We start from the raw sequence: 6,650 nt of genomic DNA on the forward strand, positions 1-6,650 counted from the left end.
TGCTTTAAGTAATCTCTGCCTCTAAATACTGTAAATGACAGAGTCCCCCTGTTCCCCTTCTTTTCCTAAATCTGCCTCGATGTTGAACCCATACAAACGTGTGCTGCATATGCCATCCATAAATGCCAATACCATATATGTAATTTTATTCAAAGGAAGTCATAAACGTTAAAGAGATCTATTTCATGACAGCTCGTGCATCTAGTCTGAACATGCTATCTTGTTGTTTGGTTCGCAGTTGCTCCATACAGCCACTCCTCCTCCTCACAGCTTGGCTTTGTTTCCTGTTGAAAAGACTCCAACTCCTATTGCATATGAGAAAGGGTAACTGTGCGTACTCTAGGGAAGTTCCCATTTTTGGCCAATCTTTAGTCTGGCAGATGTCGGTGAGGGTCTGCCTCTCGTCAGAGTGCTCGTCGGAGTAAGACTGAAGTGTCATTAAATTCTACTACTGCACCGGAGGCACACACGCAGGCTAAATAGGGCTGTAGAAACGGAGTTGAAACAGGCCCACAATCTTTAATAGTATTTTGTATCACTTCGACGAGCTGTTCTGTGTGCACATTTGCTGATTTTAATGCTTTTTTTTGGAAATGCAGTTCAACTTGGAAGTGTTCATGTCTTTTCTAAACAACTGTGTTTTGGTACACACATTTGGTACAAATATTCACGGTTCTCAGACAATGATGCTAATGACTTTGGTGATATCCTTTTCATCTAGAGCCATCATTGAGTTGACATGTTTTTTCCCCCCATACAACTATTGGATAGAATGCCATGAAATGTGGTACAGACATTAATTATAATAGAGTAAATGGAAATGCAACAAAACACACCTTCAAACATAACAGCAGGCATAAAAACAGATGATCTACAGGGAATATTAAAGAAAACAATTCTAACAATTCTAACAAGCTAATAATCAAGCATGATCTGATAGTAATACAGTATTTGGTTGATCTGCGTGGGAGTCTGGCAGCTGCATTTTGTCAGCCAGGAAATATTCCAACTTAATCAACCAGGAAAAGAAACTCGTAATTACAGTAATGTGAGAAGATATGTTGTTTTACCTTCGAATACTGTCAGATTTCCCACGAAGTCAAAACATTATTTCTCAGATTTTTTTTTCAACTGAGAAAAATGATGTACAAACATTGTAGATGTTGATCTACATTGTAGATATGTACAACACATTGCAGACTCACTTGGATATTTTTTTTTACATTAAACAAGATAACACCATACCCAGATCTTCCAAAGAAAAGTAGTACATGCATGGTACAAACTTTGTATTTAATTAATATTAATAAACTGTCATGTCCAACATTTTGCAGATTTTTATGGTGGGTCTATTTGCAACAAATTTGACACGTTACATCAGTTTTAATAGGCCCATCCCAGGTATCATACTTCTTTAAACCTGTGGGGCATAATTAACTTGCAACTGAAAAGGAGCGGCTCCTTTTAACTGCCTGCCATGTTTTGTCAGTGATGTCATAAAGTCAGATTCGGGGAGGAGACATCGGTGTTTTGCTATCCTTCATTCCCTGAACAGCTAACACCATGGAGACACAAACATTGGGTGTGTCTCAAACCGATTTCCAGTTTAGAAGGAGATGAATGGCGCACGTAGTCAGCTGCTTTATTTTCTTGGGTGTAACAAAATCCAGCGAACTTGGCGTTCTGTTTAAATTCAGGTCCCTGAACCAAATGTTCCACTTTCGTCAAACTGAATCAATGCAATTCTTGGGAAGCAAGTAAACAAAGTACCACATGTGGCCTACTAACAGCATGGTAAACAATGGTAAATCATAGAAAATGTTCATATGGCTATGAACTCAAATGAAAAGAAGAGGACTTTGTCAGTCCTGCATCATTTATTATGATGAATTCAAACCTTGGTCAGACACAGCAGAGTAAACATGAGTGCAGCTTTATACAATTAATAACGGTTAACTTTGATTTAGTGGTGACAGTTTGCAAGCCATGACAGTATTGCTATCTTCAATGCTAACTCACTATAGCATACTTACTGTAAATCAGTTCATTTGAACCCTCCTGTTGTCTTCCTGTCGACCATGCAACTTTTGTCTTCCCGGGTCAAAATTTACCTGGTCTGGTTTGACTGTTTTTAAAGCGTACATTATAAATTATCACCCAATTCTGTATTACACCTTTTTGGCCAACTTCATTCCAACTCATTACCACAAGTTTTACACTTTTTTTGGAATTCATGGTCAATATACCTAATTTATATGAAATTAAACCTCATTTTTTTAGGAAAAAATGCAGAAATTATGAATTATTTGGACTATACTCAAAATTGGAGGAATAATGTTGATGGATTATCACAGACCGGTATATGTCAAAGTTTAGTCCGAATATTACAAATATTATAATATAAAAAAAAATGTTTAATGACAGTGTGACACATCGGCACCATTGGGTCAAAATTGACCCAGGAACACCACAGGTGCTATAATTTTGAATAAAATACCCATAATGCAACGAAAGTAGTGGTCATTATTTATTTTTGCAAAGACCATATAAGGGAACCATCCACGTAATTTTGGTGAAAGACATCCATATTTATGATATAATGAAGTTTGAAAATGGGTCAAATGGGTCAAAAGACACCAGGAGGGTTAAATGGTAAATGGACTTGCATTTATATAGCGCTTTTCTAGTCTTCCAACCACTCAACGCTTTACACTACATGTCAGCACTCACCCGTTCATACACTGGTGGCAGAGGCTGCCATGCAAGGTGCCAACTTTGCCCATCAGGATCTAATCTAAATACTCATTCGCACACCGATGGCTCAGCCTTCGGGAGCAATTTTGGGTTCTGTATCTTGCCCAAGGACACTTCAACATGCGGACTGGAGGAGCCGGGGATCGAACCGCCGATCTTGCGATTAGTGGACGACCCGCTCTTCCTCTAAGCCACAGCCAACTTTTATTGTTTGTTTGGACTGTGTTGTCCATGCTATGAAAAGTCCCTGAAAAGCCAACGGAATTTAACTATTCTTTTACAGCTACAGTGCGTACATAAGTAGAAGAGTTTACTCATTATTGTTCATGATTTTTTTTTACAGTATAGCTAAAAGTTATGTTTTTCATTTGATGTCATTTTTGTGTGCATCCTAAAAATTGTTTTGCAGGTCATTGACTCACCAGTGTTCTTTTAAAATGTAACTTACTGTAATCACTGCCCCAACATTCAATTCACTGTACAGCGATTAACTATAAAACTGGGAACTGATTTCAGACAAAACAAAACATTTTGGTCCCTGACGAAAGGTGGCAGGGGAGAAGAGAAGCTTATTACTTTTGTGACTGATATGAAACATACACACTCATTTTTTTAAGGGTATTGGAGTTTTCAATTAAGTTAATTAATAATAATGAAGTGTTTATTGGAGTATTTAATGTAATATTGTAGCATAAGCCCTTTGGCTTTTCTCCTACCCTGAACATATCTATTAATTAAACTCTATCATGTTTTCTACCAGGATGTTTTAATTGTGCGAACAAATAAAGCCTAATCACTTCAGTGACTTGAAATGAAAAAATATGCATTTATGGATTTAATTCAGATTACATGATGCAAAATCTTTCCAAATTTCCAGCGGACGTAATATTTCACTGTCTTTTGAAACATTATCTACCTCCCGGTTTGTACTGTATTTCTAAATCCTTTTCACATGTCACTGATATCAAAATTGGATAGCAGTCAAGCAATAAACAATACTGTTCTGAGGCGGCAATGAGCACCGCTATCATGTGTTTTTATGAATCTGATCCAGAAATGTGCAAACTGAGGCGGATATTTGTCCATAGTAGAATAGCGGTGATAAAGGCTGGCTAGTTACTCTTGATTATTCATGGTGGTAATAGATGTGAGAGCTGCAGAGAGAGAGAGAGAGCTGGGACTTTGGAGACGGGAACAATGGTGGCTGCCATGAAACATGAGATAACAGTGAGGGAGGGAGTCTTTTACAATGGCTGCTAATTGGCGTGCACATGCCCAGTAGACCTGCCCTTAAAATACCCTGTGTTCTCTCTCTGTGTTTATCCATTCACACATTTGATTGTACGTGAACACAGAAAAAATCCTGTCATGTTTTAGAGTTTGAAAAATCTGGTAATGCTGAGATGGATGTGTATGTTTGGGTTTTATCACTTGAGAAAAATATGAAAACCAAAATTGATCCTCTTAAATTTTCCTCAGGTGTGTGGCATTATGCCAGAGTGTTCAGACCACGTTTTTGAAATTCAGGCTAGTTCACTTTTCAAGATTTAGATGCACTTACTGAAGAAAAACCGTGGGCCAAATGTTCACAGCTTCATATCAATGCTTGCTTTTGAAAAATGAAAAAAAAGTTCAACCAAAGTGAAATACTGCTCTGAGTCCAAATATCTCAAAAGGTGAAAGAAAATTTTCAAAATTGGAATTCAGACATTATGGATTGAAGTGACAAGCTATTGAAGTTTGCAGGATGATGAAATACATAGCCAGTTAGCCTTCATAAATCTCAACCTTTTCCCCAAACTACTGACGTTAGTTTACTGCCCCAAAGTTCTAGCTACAATTTCCATTAAAAAAGGCAGCCTTTGTTATAACTCAAGTATTCAAAGGGCAATATTCTCTAAGGGATAATGCAACACATTCTTATCTCAACTCGTCACATACTGACGCTTTGTCAGACCCCTCGGCATCACTTTCCGGTCGCAGTAAACACGTGCTTAATGTTGTGAATTAAACAAAAACACGTGCTAGGTTCAGGCAACAAAACACTTAGTTAGGTTTAGGAAAAAACAACATGGTTGGGCTTAAAAATTACTACGCATTTACAGTGAAAATATGTCTTGACGTTGTGAACACAGGACACGAACGAACAGTTGATTGTTAAGTGAAATGTAACGCACGGGACACAAGCGGCTGTCTCCTGGATGAACGCCCTGTGTTGTTGGTCCCATCCACCTCCCCTCCCCGGCCAACTTGTGTGTCACTTTGGCTCTTTAAATTACATCACCCCAGCACTTTCCCTGTGCGTTTACTGTTGCCATGGATGGTTTTACATTGTAGTTAATGGAAAGTCTCTTACTGCAGCGAAAGGGTGCCGTGCGTGGCGGTATTGAACGCCAACGGCCGTGACGAAGCGTCAGTATTTGACGCCCTGGGAATGAGAACGGGCTTTATAATAAACTTTTTGTTATTATATTACAATAATTTGACAAAAACTATATCCTTTTTTTTTAAAATCAAAAACGACATTGACTTCCCCTGATTAGATTTAACTTCTCCCATAATATAATGTGTTAACCCACTTCTGTTACCTAGACAACCTACACTCTCACTGGACAACCCCACTGCTGAATACTGAATCATTAGCAGTGTCTAGCCAGTGAAAGCTGACTATTACACGCTTGTGATGGCAAGATTTGTGTTGCGAGCTTCCTGTTACGCATCATCGCTAACGTATTGTAAACTTCAACTCTAAACTGTGACAGAAATGAGCCTCTTCTGGGTGTGGAGTGCAAGATTGGACAAGTGCTCACCCACTCACATGCTGAGTAATTTATGACTCAGATTCACGAACATGCCAGATAGCCCGAGGCTGAAGCTCTGCTGTGACGCATCGATTTCCGTCACATACCAGCAAATCACAACAGTCATTACAAACAGTACACACCGCCGGCAGGGAGATGATACTGAGCTGAGTTTGTGGCAAAAATCTTTTGAAGCCAAAAATTAAGATTCTTGTTTGGTTGAAACTCATCTCCTGAGATGTGAGAATGGTGAAAGATAGAATGATAAGGAAGTACTGATAAAAAAAAAGGGTGTGTTTCTTTGTTTATCTCCAGAAACGCACATCATTTATCATGTTTCTACTGGAGTTGAGGTCTTGAACTGTTTCCAAGGTATTTCCCAACTGTCAGCTATCGGATTTTATACTTCCGTGAATGCGGTTTCGCACGGTGTGCGGAGTGGTTTCACTAAATTTGACATTTTCTTTTTTTAAAGAAAAAGAAAATGTCAAATAAATATATATATATATTTGTTTTAATTTTTCTTAAATTGAATATTCCACTCCCTCTATAATCTTATTAGTTTTGTTTATATTCCCTTGTTTCTATTGTATGTGTGTAAGTATGTATGTACAGTATGTATGTATGTATGTATGTATGTATGTATGCATGCATGTATGTATGTATGTATGTATATATGTGTGTGTGTGTGTATGTATGTGTGTATGTATGTATGTATGTATACATTTATTTGCATACATGTAAGGTTACGTGTATCTGTATATGTATGATTAAATATTCTACTTGCCCATTGTGTATGAATATAAAGATGAATATGACATGTACAATATAACATTTCTTATTGTCATGCTGAAACATTTTTGGTGTTTTAGACAGATATATAGATGTCAGACATTACAACTGTAAGTTTATTTTATTATTATTTAATTTTACATCCAACCTATTTTCCTTCCATTTTTGTTAGGTTCTCTATTCTTATGTCTCCGCGTTGGCGACAGGAATCAAGAATGAATTGATTATATTTAGGCGGTCAAAGGTCAAGGTCACTGTGATCTTACGTCCGTCCCATTCTTGAAAGTGAGAAAGTGAAATTTC

This window comes from Sebastes umbrosus, chromosome 2 (genome assembly GCF_015220745.1).
Source record: "Sebastes umbrosus isolate fSebUmb1 chromosome 2, fSebUmb1.pri, whole genome shotgun sequence".
NCBI classification, from domain to species: domain Eukaryota; kingdom Metazoa; phylum Chordata; class Actinopteri; order Perciformes; family Sebastidae; genus Sebastes; species Sebastes umbrosus.